This window comes from Mus musculus, chromosome 14 (assembly GCF_000001635.26).
Source record: "Mus musculus strain C57BL/6J chromosome 14, GRCm38.p6 C57BL/6J".
Taxonomy (NCBI): domain Eukaryota; kingdom Metazoa; phylum Chordata; class Mammalia; order Rodentia; family Muridae; genus Mus; species Mus musculus.
Genome location: NC_000080.6, coordinates 61456267 through 61471973, shown reverse-complemented (window position 1 = coordinate 61471973; position 15707 = coordinate 61456267). Strand labels below are relative to the sequence as shown.

Here is a 15707-nt window from a genome sequence, read left to right as displayed (position 1 = left end):
CTTATATGATAGAAGATATGAAGCCCAACAAAGTCAGAAAAATCACAGCTAGACGTGAGTGACACTCTAGGCAGTAGAAATAAGGACAGAAGTGACATCACTTGAGTCTAAGGAATGAGTCATATGTTGGAACCACAGTTCAACTATGAAACAAGATCTGGAGCCAGAGCAGGAATGTGTGTGTGTGTGTGTGTTTGTGTGTGTGTGTGTGTGTGTGTGTGTGTGTGTGTGTGTGTGTGTGTTATATGTATGTGTATGTCTGTGTGTCTTTATGTGTGCACGTAAATGCTGCTTTCACACCTGCAGGTGTCTCCACTGGCTGAATTCAGCCATCAGCCCTTTGGTGGAGCCCTCCAAGGTTCATCATTTGTGGCAGGGCGCAGAGGGGAGGGGAGAGGAGAGGAGAGGAGAGGAGAGGAGAGGAGAGGAGAGGAGAGGAGAGGAAAGAGGAGAGGAGAGGAGAGGAGAGGAGAGGAGAGGAGAGGAGAGGAGAGGAGAGGAGAGGAGAGGAGAGGAGAGGAGAGGAGAGGAAAGAGAAGAGGAGAGGAGAGGAAAGAGAAGAGAGGAGAGGAGAGGAAAGAGGAGAGGAGAGGAGAGGAGAGGAGAGGAGAGGAGAGGAGAGGAGAGGAGAGGAGAGGAGAGGAGAGGAGAGGAGAGGAGAGGAGAGGAGAGGAGAGGAGAGGAAAGAGGAGAGGAGAGGAGAGGAGAGGAGAGGAGAGGAGAGGAGAGGAGAGGAGAGGAGAGGAGAGGAGAGGAAAGAGGAGAGGAGAGGAGAGGAGAGGAAAGAGAAGAGGAGAGGAGAGGAGAGGAGAGGAGAGGAGAGGAGAGGAGAGGAGAGGAGAGAAGAGAAGAGAAGAGAAGAGAAGAGAAGAGAAGAGAAGAGAAGAGAAGAGAAGAGAAAGAAAATAGAAAAGGGAAAAATTGTCAATGGTATTAAGTACAAAAACAGTCAGAAAAACTTTCATAGACAAGAAAGCTTTGGAGACACGAGAGCTAAATTAGTGTGGCTCCAGGAACAAAAGTCAGGACATTAGGTAACAGCCACACACATCTGAGCACAATATGGATGCCTGTGACAAATAATATACAAATATCAACTCTGCAGGGTATGGTGGCACAGGGTTTGAATCCCAGCACCAGGGATGTAGAGACAGACAGAACTCTAAGGGTTCAAAGCCAGCCCAGTCTACACAGAGAGTTCCAGGCCAGCCAAGAATACATAGTGAGACCCTGTTTCAAAAGACAAATAAACACAGTACAGGAGGCTGGCATGATGGCGTATGTCGGAAATGCCAACACTTGGAAGGTGAGGCAAGAAGACTCCCAGAGTTCAAGGCCAGCCTGGGCTACATAATGAGTTCTATAAATTCTTCTTGTTGCTATTTAGAGTAACTTTCACTTGACAACTTTGGCTTACGATACTTAGGAAGCCTGAGGGACATGCCACAAAATCACCTTAAAATCAGTATACTGGCTGGTTTTCTGTGTCAACTTGACACAAGCTGGAGTTATCACAGAGTAAGGAGCCTCCCTTGAGGAAATGCCTCCAATGAGATCCAGCTGCAAGGTATTTTCTCAATTTGTGAGTCAAGGGTTGGTCAAGGGTGAGAGGGCCCATTGTGGGTGGTGCCATCCCTGGGTTGGTATCTTGGGTTCTATAAGAAAGCAAGCTGAGCAAGCCAGGGGAAGCAAGCCAGTAAAGAACATTCCTCCATGGCTTCTGCATCAGATCCTGCTTCCTGACCTGCTTGAGTTCCTGTTCTGACTTCCTTGGTGATGAACAGCAGTATGGAAGTGTAAGCTGAATAAACCCTTTCCTCCCCAACTTGCTTCTTGGTCATGATGCTTGTGAAGGAATAGAAACCCTAAGACAATCAGTGACCAAAATAGAATGAGAAAAATGAAAATGAGTGAACTCAAGAAACTAATACTTATGAACACTATGTATCATCATCCTAATGCATCAGGAGTAAGTGGATGCACACAGCAGTACTCAGATATGAGTATTAATGTTCTCAGGATAAATAACTGGTCTAATGGTGATAAAGAAATCTTTAGCCCGGCGGTGGTGGCGCACGCCTTTAATCCCAGCACTTGGGAGGCAGAGGCAGGTGGATTTCTGAGTTCGAGGCCAGCCTGGTCTACAGAGTGAGTTCCAGGACAGCCAGAGCTATACAGAGAAACCCTGTCTCAAAAAACCAAAAAAAAAAAAAATATTTAATCTTGGTGGTTCTACCCGAGCATAGAAGTACACACCTAGCTATGGCTCCAGAGCTCTCCGCCCAGGTACAATCACTACCCATTGGGGATATTGGAAAACTAATAATGCTCTTGTGATAGTTAGCTTTAACTGCCAGCCCGACAGAATCTAGAAATACCTGGAAGAAAGGCCTCTGGGCAAGTCTGCAAGCAGTTATTTTAACTAGTGGGAAGACCCACCCTAACTGTGAGCTCACTCCCTAGCAGGGGTATAAGAAGTTAGGTACCTAACTTCTTTCAGCATTAGTTTCCAGTTTAGAGTATAGAAATTTACACTAAAAAGAGGCCCTTTTCATGGGGGACCCCTTCTCTGAAATGTGACTGGGGGTCACCTTGTTGTGTTTAAGAACTCTGTCCTACAACCACAGGGCTAGCTCTGGTCATGGAAGGGTCACCAAAGACAATCATCAGACAGAGGGCTGGCCGCTGTCTTCATGTTAGTTGATTAGGTTAAGGGTACATGATTGAGTGCAAAAGGGAAGAAGAGGCAAATCTTTCCTATAGAATTCCAGACAGTTATGAAGATATTTTGCTCTATGGACATGGAGTTACTCCCAGTCTCTAAGTGTAGACTGTACAATAACATCTTTCCATTAAGTGTGGAAGTGGGTAGAAGTAACTTTACTGTGGAGAAGTCTGACTAGCACACCCTAGGCACACAACCAAGGCCAATGTCAACAGTCATGAGTCATATCTTTGTCCGTATATTTGATAGGCTGTCATGAAAATGGCATTCTGCATGTGTGACTTTCTCTCACCAAACCCATAAGTCCTGTCTAATCATAAGAAATTGTTGAAATGAAAGCCAACAGAGGTTACTCTATAGAAGACCTAACCATCAAACCAGTGTATCTCAAAACTGCCCTGACCATCAAAACAAGCCAGTTTTAAACATCCAGGAGAAACCAAGTGACAAGAAGATTGAATGTCTTCTAGGGGCTGGTGAGTTGGCTCAGTGGTTAAGAGTGCTTGCTGGCTTTTCCCCTGCCGCCACTGACTTGCGCGGAGGTGGAAGCTCGGGTAAGAAGCTGGACTCCAGAAAATCAAATAACCTCATTTAAAAATGGGGCTCAGAGCTAAACAAAGAATTCTCACCTGAGGAATACCGAATGGCTGAGAAGCACCTGAAAAAATGTTCAGCATCCTTAATCATCAGGGAAATGCAAATCAAAACAACCCTGAGATTCCATGTCACATCAGTCAGAATGGCTAAGATCAAAAATTCAGGTGACAGCAGATGCTGGCGAGGATGTGGAGAAAGAAGAACACTCCTCCATTGTTGGTGGGATTGCAAGCTTGTACAACCACTCTGGAAAGCAGTCTGGTGGTTCCTCAGAAAATTGGACATAGTACTACTGGAAGATCCCGCAATACCTCTCCTGGGCATATATCCAGAAGATGTTCCAACTAGTAAGAAAGACACATGCTCCACTATGTTCATAGCAGCCTTATTTATAATAGCCAGAAGCTGGAAAGAACCCAGATGCCCCTCAACAGAGGAATGGATGCAAAAAATGTGGTACATTTACACAATGGAGTACTACTCAGCTATTAAAAAGAATGAATTTATGAAATTCCTAGGCAAATGGTTGGACCTGGAGGGCATCATCCTGAGTGAGGTAACCCAATCACAAAAGAACTCAAATAATATGTACTCACTGATAAGTGGATATTAGCCCAGAAACTTAGAATACCCAAGATATAAGATACAATTTGCTAAACACATGAAACTCAAGAAGAATGAAGACCAAAGTGTGGACACTTTGCCCCTTCTTAGAATTGGGAACAAAACACCCATGGAAGGAGTTACAGAGACAAAGTTTGGAGCTGAGACAAAAGGATGGACCATCTAGAGACTGCCATATCCAGGGTTCCATCCCATAATCAGCCTCCAAACGCTGACACCATTGCATACACTAGCAAGATTTTGCTGAAAGGACCCTGATATAGCTGTCTCTTGTGAGACTATGCCGGGGCTTAGCAAACACAGAAGTGGATGCTCACAGTCAGCTATTGGATGGATCACAGGGCCCCCAATGGAGGAGCTAGAGAAAGTACCCAAGGAGCTAAAGGGATCTGCAACCCTATAGGTGGAACAACAATATGAACTAACCAGTACCCGGGAGCTCTTGTCTCTAGCTGCATAAGAGAGGCCCATTGGACATGCAAACTTTATATGCCCCAGTACAGGGAAATGCCAGGGCCAAAAAGTGGGAGTGGGTGTGTAGGGAAGTGGGGGGCAGGGTATGGGGGAATTTTGGGATAGCATTGGAAATGTAAATGAGGAAAATACCTAATAAAAAATATTAAAAAAAAAAAAGATTTGGTGTCACCTGTGATTCACCGCCATGGCTGAGGAAGGCATAGCTGCTGGAGGTGTAATGGACGTCAACACTGCTCTCCAAGAGGTGCTGAAGACCGCCCTCATCCACGATGACCTAGCACGTGGCATATGCGAAGCTGCCAAAGCCTTAGACAAGCACCAAGCCCATCTGTGTGTGCTCGCATCCAACTGTGATGAGCCCGTGTATGTCAAGCTAGTGGAGGCACTTTGTGCTGAGCACCAAATCAACCTGATAAAGGCTGATGACAACAAGAAACTAGGGGAATGGGTAGGCCTCTGTAAAATCGATCGAGAGGGGAAAGCACGGAAGGTGGTTGGTTGCAGTTGCGTAGTGGTTAAGGACTATGGCAAAGAATCTCAGGCCAAGGATGTCATCGAGGAATACTTCAAGTGCAAGAAATAAATAAATTTTGGCTCATTTTTCTCTAAAAAAAAAGTGCTTGCTGTCCTTGCTAAAGGACCTGTGTTTGATTCCCAGCACCCACATGGAAGCTCACCCCTTCCTCAGCACCAGGCATGCACGAGGTGCAAAGATATGCATGAGGGCAAAGTACTCAGGTGAATAAAATAAATCTAAAAAAAAAATTTAGAAATATAATATCTTCTAAAACAGAAAAGGAGTGTGACCATTAGTGTTGACTGTCAATCTGAGAGCACATGGATTCACCTAGAAAGCAAACCACTGGGCACATTGGTGAGAGTATCTAGATTTTTTAAAAAGATGTATTTATTATTATATCTAAGTACACTGTAGCTGTCTTCAGACACACCAGAAGAGGGCATCAGATCTCATTACAGATGGTTGTGAGCCACCATGTGATTGCTGGGATTTGAACTCAGGACCTTTAGGAAGAGCAGTCGGTGCTCTTAACTGTTGAGCCATCTCTCCAGCCCGAGAGTATCTAGATTAAGTTAGCCTCTGGGCAGATTAAATTAGCCTGTGAAGAGTTATCTTGATTAGTTTAACTGAGGTGGGAAAACCCTAAAAGTAGGCGGCACCTTTTCCTGGGCTGGGCTGGGCTTCTGGACTACATGAAAAAGAGAGTTAGCTGGGCACAAGCTTCCTGACAGTGGGTAGTATGTGAGTAGCTGCCTCAAGCTCCTGCTGCCAAGCCTTTGCTAAAACAAACCCTTCACTCCTCAAATTGCTTTTGCCGGAGATTGCAGCACAGCAACAACCAGGGCTGTTAGATTAAAGCTGAGGAAATCTGCATCAAGCAGAGACTTCAGTCAGGACCCATCAGCACTGGTTTATTAAGAGTAACAAATGTTACTCTTCTTTATGTTATGTGAGGTAATCATAGGGTCAACTATGAAACTCTATGGGAGCTCTCTCTCCTATCTTTGCAATTTTCCTGTAAATCTAAACTGTCTTCAAAATAAAGTTTATTCGTGGGCTAGCAAGATGGTTCAGCTGGCAAAGGTGTTGGCTGTTAAGCCTTCTGACCTCAGAATTCACATGGTGGAAGGAGAGAGCCAACTCTTGTTGTCCTGTGAATAAGAACGGACACTGAGGAAATCCAGAGAATCTTAAGGACATACTTTAAAAGCCTCTGCTCGCCAAATGGGAAAACCTTAAAGAAGTGGAAATTTTTCTTGACAGGTAACACTTACCAAAGTTAAGTCAAGATCAAATAAGCTACTTTAACAGACCTATCACCTCTAGTGAGATAGGAGCAGACAAGCACACAAGTGACAGCTCATGCTATTGAGAATGTGTGGCAAGGGGAACATTCATCCACGGCTGGTAGAGGTGAAAATTTGTACAGTCAGTATCGAAATCAATATGCTGATTTCTCAAAAATTGAAAATTGATTGAATTCAAGATCCAGCTATACCACTCTTGGGCAGTTACCCAAAGGACGCTCCACCCTACCCCAAGGACATTTGCTCAACCGTGTTCATTGCTGCTCTATTCATAGCCAAAACCTGGAAACAGCCTAGATGTCCCTCAGCAGAAGAATGGATAAAGAAAATGTGGTTCATTTACACATGGAGTATTACTCAGATCTTTAAAAAGTAATAACATCATTAAATTTGCAGGCAAATGAATGGACCCAGAGAATATCATCCTGAGTGAGGTAACACAGACCCCAAAAAACAAACATGATATGTATTTCACTTAAGTGTGGATATTAGCCATTAATTAAATTATAATCAACCTACAATCCATTGACCCAGAGAGGTTAGGTATAGAGGAAGGGACTAGGAATCTCCAGCATCCCCAAAATGGATCTCCCTAAAAGAGGGAAATAGACAGATTTTATGGGTGGACTAGGGGCCGATGGAGATGTGAACAGAGATGGGTCAGATGTGTTGGAGGGAAAGATGGGGTTGAAGAAGGGAATGAGGGAGAGACAGCTGGAATTGAGGGCCATTTGAGGGGTGATATGAAAACCTAGTATAGTGGAAACTTCCTAAAATATGTGAAGATGACCCTAATGAGGTCTTCTTATAATGGAAGACATAGAGTCCCAACTGGCCATCTCTTGTCACCGAACAAGGCTTCTAGCACCAAGACTGCACTCAATTGAGTTGTTGGTCAAAGGTGTCCCATGTAAATCCCCAAACAACCAGGGCTGTTGCTAAGACAGTGGGTTGCTCTCTGCATATGGACAGCAAGGCCCCATTATTGTGGATGACACCCACACAATTCTCTGAACATAGAGAAGTTGAATTGGTACCCACCCTTCACCCCTACATTCTTGTGTCTTTGATACTGGAAGATACTCTGTAGGCAACCAAAGAAGAAACGTAAACACCAACTTGGCCACAAAATCTTTGGCCAAAATCTGATCTGCCTGCAAAATATGCTTGGGTAATGGTGGCACAAAAGCTTGTAGGAATTGCCATTAATGTTTGATGTGACTCAAGGCCCACCCCACAAGACGGAACCCATACCCAACACTGCTTGGGTGACCAAGAACCAGAGAGTAGATAGCCCAGAGACCTAGGGTAAAGCCAATTACTACTGGTATGAACAAGAAAAGTATCAATAAAATGACTCTTCATGCTACCCTGCCATATTCATAAATCATTGCCTTATCCAGTCTTTATCAGAGAGGCTTCCTTCTGCAGCAGATGGGAACAGATGCAGAGATCCACAACTAGACAACACACACACACACACATTGAGAGAGAGAGAGAGAGAGAGAGAGAGAGAGAGAGAGAGAGAGAGAGAGATAGTTAGTTGTTGGAACACATAACTCTAAATGGAATGTCTCCATCAAATCCCTTCCCCTAGTACTCAGGGAAATCCTTAGAAGAGGGGGTGGAAAGACTCTAAGAGCCAGAGGGGATGGAGGACATCAAGAAAACAAGGTACTCAGACTCGACTAAGCAAGGCTCATATGAACTCACAGAGACTGAGGCAGCATGCACGCACAAGGCCTACAGTGGTCTGCATCAGGTCCTCAGCACACATATTATAGCTTTCAGCTTTGTGTCTTTATGGGACTCCTGAATGTGTGAATCACTGATTCTTGTGCCTGCTCTTGGGACTCTTTTCTTTATGTTGCCTTTTCCAGTCTCGTAGTCAGACTTTTTGCTTTATCTTACTATATTTTATTTTGTAGTGTTTGGTTGTTATCTCTTAGAAGCCTCCTCTTTTCTAATGAGAGAGAGAAAAGGAGTGTACCTGGAGGGGAGGGGAGGTGGGGAGGAACTGGGAGGAACAGAAGTAGGAGAAACTATAATCGGTATATATTATATGAGAAAATCTATTTTTAATAATAGGTGGAAATGAAAGCAAGCAAGTTGTCCTGTGATCTACACAAGCACATTGTGGCATGTGTACCCACCCCCACCCCCAAAGTAAATAATAAATGCAATGAGATGTTCTGTTTTAAATTTGTAAACACTTAAGTTTGTTTTTAAATAAAATTTCCACTAAGAAGAAGAAATAAATTTAAAAACAATGGGTGTCCCACTGCAAAATAAGTTCTTGACAAGTAAATGGGAGAGGTAGCAATTGTTCTGGAGGCTCAGTGGGGATAGGGGAGTCACTTCAGTCTAGTTGCTAAGGAGTGCTTCCTGGAGACGGGAGGTTAGAATTCTTCTGAAGGATTGACTGAGAAGATGTTTATAAGTAAATCAGGTTATGGTGGCTGTGATAGTTTTCACAAAAATAAAACCTCTGTAGGTTTGGATATTTGAATGCATTAGTGGAAGTGTTTGTGAAGGATCAGGAAGTATATAGCTTTGTTGGAGGAGGTGTGTCACTGGGACAGGGCTTCTATGTTTCGAAAAACCCCAAAAAACAAAACAAAACAAAACAAAAAAACAAAAACCAAGCTATTTTCTGTCGTTCTCTTTGCTTCCTACTTGCACATCAAGATGTGGGCTCTTAGCTTTTCCTGCTGGCGTGCCTTTGCTCTGCCATCATGGATTCTAACCCTCTGAAACTGTAAGCTCCAAATTAGCACACCCCTTTACACATTGCCTTGTTCATGGTGTTTTGCCCTGGCAATAGAAAAGTAACTAAGACAGTAGCACAGCCTCCAATGCAAGAACTCAGGATGCCGAAGCAGGAGAACTCAAAGCCAGCCTTCCCTAGAGAGTGAGACACTGTCTCCATAGAACAAAGCAAACAGACAGATATTGTAGGTAAACATTGGGCCAACTTCAGAGTAATTGTAGCTTCTGGATTTATTGATGAATTGTTCTGTAAGCCAAAGCAAATTTAAACATTGTTGACACTGTTAGTAACACATAAGCATTGATTTTAGGACATAAATCTTAAGGGCAACTTTCAATATAAAAGAGTCTTGTTTATGTTCTTTGTAAATTGTGTTTGTTTGCTTGCTTGTTTGAGGTTTTTGTTGTTGTTTTTGTCTACATTTGTTTATTAATTTCCAGGGAGCGTGTGTCAAAGCAGCTGTGTGGAGGTCTGTGGAGAGCTGAGGAAGTCGTGTGTGAAATGTGAAAGGCATCGAGGAAGTCCTAAGCGAATGTTGACATAGGCGCGGCCATGTCAAGGATCAAAACCTCAGACCCATGGAAGTGGTGAAGCTAATGCCCCGGAGGGGAAGGCTTTTGAGGGATGGCAAAGCCTTCCTTTAGTCTCAGTGTGAATGTTGATTGTGTCAGAATGAATGTTTGTGGCCGTTTGACCAGTGTATGTAAAAACAGCATCTGCAGCTTCCTAAGGCTGGATGTCTCCAGCCTTAGACTTCTTGCCTACAGAGACTAGCTAAATCCTCCCCGCCGTGGTGTGCATAATAACTCTACTAAGGTTCCAGGTAGCTGTGTATTTGGTGTCATTCCCTAAGAGCATATATGGCCCACCTGACTGAAGCTTTTCTGTGTACCTGTCTGTGTGTCAGGTTTCTAGGACTAAACTGTAAGGATACAGCTGAGGTCAAAGGACAACTTGTGGAGTCCGTTTTCTCCTTCCACCATATGAGTCCTGGGAGAATGACTTCAAGCTGTCAGTCTCTGTGGCAAGCACCCTTACCTGCTGAACCAGCCACTGGCCTGACGCTTGTTTGTCTGAGACCATGTCCTATTTCCCAGACCGGAAGCAGAGAGAGGTGAATGCTGGTGTGCAGCTGCCTTTTTTCTTGTCCCTTTTTATTTATTCCCAGAGTTGGAGATGCTGCCTGTATTCAGGGTGGGTTTTCCTTTCCATTAAACCTGTCTAGAAATACCCACAGGCACGGCTAGTGGGGTGTCTCCCAGGTGATTCTAGATCCAGTCAAGTTGACATTGAAGATTAATTATCAGAAAAGTCTTTCTGATCATGATAAGTATGAACACAGTAGTCATTACCACTCTGCCCATCATACTGGTTTTTTTTAGACATTAATGTGATTAGCCCAAAATTGTCCCATTAGTTGCATGGAACTGGAGAGCCACTCCAGGGCTTTCCCACTCTGCAATGCATCTCTGAAGAGCTGTTGATGGGATGGGGGGAGGAGGGCATGCAAAGCTGAACTGGAGTCACTATGTGGTTGCTGGGATTTGAACTCGGGACCTTTGGAAGAGCAGTTAGTGCCCTTTACCACTGACATCCTCTCCAGTACCAAGGATGAACTAGAGGAAGCAGCAGCCTCCAGGGAGCTGAGACAGCTCAAATGCTCAAGACATCTGAGCTGTCATCTTTATCTCTGTCTCCATTTGAACTCTGTTATGAAGGTCAGTGATGGGTGTCATTTTGATATGGGTAAAATGATTCTAGACTGAACAACTCTGGCAGCTAGAGGGAGGCTGCTTCCTAGAACAGGCCTTATTAACCCAAACTCAAGTTTGGGGGTCACTTGAGAATGTGATCACCTAAGAATAAGCCAGGTTCTGTTCTCATCTTTTCTCCCTAATGCTGGAGGTATACACCAGAGATAAGATGTGAGAATTCATGATTTTCTACCCAATCCCACCTGGGCTCGGAGTCGTTGCGGGTCTCCTCACCCTAATTCAGGGGGAGCTGAGTCAAGACTACAGGGGATGCCATGGCTGCCTTCCAGAACAGAAGGCAACTTCCTCTGGCCTTCTCAACAAGCACATTCTCACCTCCTCTAATGGGTGTTGCTTGCAGTCAGAGTGCAACCTCCTAAATAGCAGCTTTAGCATGGCACAATCTCCCCAGCACAAGCACCCCACTGTCATCTCCCCCCTAGGAAGCAGACGTGTCTCTGCAAGAGCACACCTCTAACTCCATCCATGCAAAGTAAAAGCAACCTACCAGTTGGCACTGAGTCTTCACTAAGTATGTTCTTTCTTGCTTTGAATGGATGGCATGTTAGTCAGCTTTTTGTTATGTGACTGAAAGCAGTTGAAGGAAGGAAGGGTCTGTTGGCTTGTGGTTTCAGATCATCGCACTGAAGAAGGTGTGGTGACAGACAGCTAGGTCACTTGATGGTGGCCAGGAAGCAGAGAAAGGGGAATATGAGAAAGGGCCAGAGTAAGACCAGAGTCCCAAGGACATGAGCCCAGTGTCCTACTTCCTTCAACTAGGTGCCTTCTCCTGACTTCTACCACATCTTAATAATGGTGTGACATTATGAATTCCTCAAGGGATTAACCCATGATTACATGGCATGGAGACCCGACCGTCCCAGGAGATGCCCTCTCTGTTTCTCATTCTTAGAGGTGTGCATTACTAGTCTCCTGGGCATTCATTCTTGTTTTTGTTTGTTTGTTTTTCTACAGGTTACTATATGTAACTTGGCTGCTCTGAAACTTGATTTGTAGACCAGGTTGGCCTTGAACTCAGAGAGCCACCTGCTTCTGCCTCCTAGTGCTGGGGATTAAAGGTGTGCAGCACCACTGCCCGGCTTCCTAGGGCACTTCTTTCCTCTTTTCTTTTTCTTTTTCTTTTTCTTTTTCTTTTTCTTTTTCTTTTTCTTTTTCTTTTTCTTTTTCTTTTTCTTCTTTTTCTCTTTCTCTTTCTCTTTCTCTTTCCTTTTCCTCCTCCTCCTCCTCCTCCTCCTCCTCCTCCTCCTCCTCCTCCTCTTCTTCTTCTTCTTCTTCTTCTTCTTCTTCTTCTTCTTCTTCTTCTTCTTCTCTTTCTTTCTTCTTTTTTTTTTTTAACAGATCTTGCCTCAAGTTTATTTGTATACACAGCATAGGACACTGGTCATCTGCAAATAGTGTGTGGGTAGGTGTGTCACAGCAGTCCATCTGTCTTCACATTGGCAGGTGCCTTTTCTATGGGGTCTTCACAGGGACCTAGGCACCTTTGGGAGCTGAAGCCTGGGCCTTAGCTGGAGCTTTGGCCTCTGCCTTGGTTTGAACCTTGGGCTTTGGTTGGCAGAGCCCTACACCCCTTGGTCCTGTAGCTTCGAATCCACTTCCCAAGCTTGGGGTGATCAATGAAAGCCAGACAGCTGAGTCTGTGGCTGGGGCCCTTTGGCATCTTGGGCTTGATGGCCTGAGGCTTCACCAGGGCCTTGATGGCCTCTGTGCATGCACTCACTGCCTTTGCATTGTTGGCCTGCATCTTCTTCAGGCCTTTCTTGTTGTGCTTCTTGGCAAAGCGCATGATCCTCAGGAACTTGGGGTCATCTCTCTTGAGAAATTCCTATCTTTGTGACCGAGATTTCTCAATGCCATTTCCGTGCCATTTTCAGGACTGGTTGTGTGTGGTGTGGTTCTTGGACTTGGTCATGCCTGCATGGTAACCCGTGGTTCCCAAAGCGCCTGGGACTGAAAGAGAAAGAGTTCTAGGCATGTCTTAATCCAATCATGTTGACAATCAAAACTGACTGCCATATGTACACTGATAATGTCAAAACAATGTTAGAAAGGCATGTCGTGAAATGTCAACCTTCTGTTTACATTCATATCATCTGTTACAGATTCAGAAAGGTCCTGTGTTTCTTTATTGTGCCAGCCTAACAAACCCTATACTTTCTATCTATCTCTTCTACTTCTGCAAGAAAGGCCCCTTCTGTTGAGGCATTTTGTAATAGCTAGAGGCTCTTCCTCACCATGACAAAATACTTCCCAACTACCTTGCATGAACTGGGTAGCTACAATTCAAAGGACAAAAGCACTTGGCAAGAAGTCTTATAGTCGGCTGAGTACGGGAATGATCATTAGCCATCCCAACACGGATGGAAGAGGATCAGGAAGTCAATGTCATCCTTGGCTGTGTCTAGAGAGTTTGAGACAATAGCAGGTTACATGAGACACTGCCTCAACCAACTAACTAACCAGCCAGCCAACCAACTAGTCAACTAGCCAATTAATCAATCAACCATCTAACCTACCAACCAGCCAGCCAACCAGCCAGCTAACCAGCCAGCCAGCTAACCAGCCAGCCAGCCAACCAACCAACCAGCCAATATAAAAGAAGCTGTATAGTTCAGTAGCTGTTGGAGTATTTGATGCTCAAGTGTTTAAAGAAATAGTTAACAGTGGGAAAGAGACTCACAGTGTTCAAAGCATGTTGTTGTCAAATTTACTATTAAGAGTCTATATGCTGGGCCAAGGGTCAGAGTCTCCTACCTCCCACCCCTTAGTTTGGTCCCTGTAGTTTTGTAGCCCTTATGCTGAAGGGGAAGGGAATGGACTACAAGAGCAATTTGTTTGAATACACCCATATCCAGAAGTTAACTCTTTAGTGTTCTACATTGTCTTTAAGCTATGCCCCTTTGGTTATGTTGTGGAGAGGCTGGGGTGATCAAAGACTGGGGATAATGGGATCTAACATGAATCTGAGGTGTAAGACTTTAGGAAGGAAGGGTGCCCACTGCCAGAGGGGAAGCTGGACAAAATGTGGGGGAGGGACAGACCAGGCTATGAGGGGCCAGTGGCTCCTGGGGGTACAGCCCCAGCCCAAACAGCCTTACTTTAATGTAGCCTGTTCTGTGTCACCTGTCTTCAGCTCCAAAGTAGGACACATGGGAGAGATGGCTCCCAAGACTGACCGGCATGTCTCCTACTCCCAAGGGTGGGAGTTTCTGTCGTGGCAGGAGTATTCTCTGCAGACCTGAAATGCTGTCTCGGGGCTATACTCTGTTCACCTCAGCCTGAGACAGGATTGGATACAAGGCCAGAAAATCATCAGAAAAACATTGTCCTGGGTCTTTGTTATATTCTTTATGGCTTGTTTTAAAATAACTTGACATGGAGATGAGAATTTGACAGATAACAATAGAAAAACTTACCGCTTTCCTTCCAGTAGTCTGTGTGTGGTCCAGTCAGCAGCCTGTGACGCAGTGCTCAGCAGTCTGCTCTGACAATGCCCTGAGTGGTGAGGGCTCCCGCTGCACTTTTCCTCAACCTCCTTAACTGGCATGTCTCCTTAACCTAGTGCCTGGCACGAGTGTGAGCAATTACTCTCTACCTCGTGCTTCGAGATAGGGTTTCACACTGAATTCAGAGCTCACTAGTTCAGCTAGCCTGGCTGGCTGGAAGCCTCAGAGACCCTATCCTCCCATCCCCTTTCAGATCCAGGGCTACAGATGTATGTGGGCATATGTGGCTCTCTTTATTAGGTGCTGGACATTTAAACTCAGACCCTCGTGCTGGCATGGCTAACACTTTGCCAGACCCAGCCCTCTCCCAGCCTCCTTCCTTCTCAACTGTTCAGTATTTAAATTTAGTCCCATTTCCTGACTTAGGGGAATTTTGTAGGATATGGTTGTTTGCCAAAGGGATTGAAAAAGCCAGTGGGTTTAGGTCACCACAGTCATGCTTCTGACACTCCACACAGTCTACGCTCTACTCTGTGGTAGGCACTAATCACGCGTCTCTGATGAAAACCTCTGTTCCACTGAAGGAGACAAACGCAAGCAAAGATCATCAGGTAACAGGTGAAGTGCACAGTGTAGTGTTCTTGTGAACAGTTTAAGGCCTCTGAAGAAGCAATCCTGCCGGTCAAGGCGGGGGTGGGGGGTAGGAGGGGTGGGGGGGGGCGGCAGAAGAGAGGGGGGCGGGGGAGTAGGCGTGGGGGAGGAGTTCGAGGTAGCTGGTCACCTTGCACTCCTGCTCGGTGTCATTAAGCTGAGAAATTAAACACAAATGCTGTTGCTTGGCTCGTGTTGTCGTTTTTTTTATTCATTTCAGTCGGGTTGATAACAGTGGTTAAAACACCACAGTGGGTAAGTTCCACAGAGAAAACTCAGTAGGGAAGATGGGCAGAGGAGACAGGAGTGGGGCAGGGCCAGGGGCAGGGGCAGGGGCAGGGGCAGGGGCAGGGGCAGGGGCAGGGGCAGGGGCAGGGGCAGGGGCAGGGGCAGGGGCAGAGACTAGAGAGGCCAGTCCTTCCCAGGAGCAGTAGATACCGTATCACCAGCTTACGCTCAGTGCCATTCATCACCCAAGGGAAACATGGCTTCGTTGGGTCATCAGTGGCCCCAGTGCTGCAGCAGGAATGGACACTTTTGCCCTACTGAGAAGCAAGGATGCTTCACAGCACGGGGCGTCTCCAAAAGCCTTAAGTTGGGAGCCAATGGGAAGAGACTCCCACTGCTCAAAGATGGAATAATTTGAGCATCTGCAGTGGATTGAAATAAATCAAATATTTTAAAATCCCTGCGTTTATAATTATATCAGGGGGGAAAACCCTCTCACAGGTCACCTTTACGGGTTGCTAGGGAACCAGCTCATTTCTCTGAAGACTAGCTTAAAAAAGAAAAGAAACAAGCATTTGTCTTTTCTA

The 15707-nt window shown here is 45.3% G+C and overlaps 1 pseudogene; it reads left to right on the top strand.

The window, feature by feature from the left end:
* Window positions 4578–5030, top strand: Rps12-ps2 (ribosomal protein S12, pseudogene 2; annotated as a pseudogene).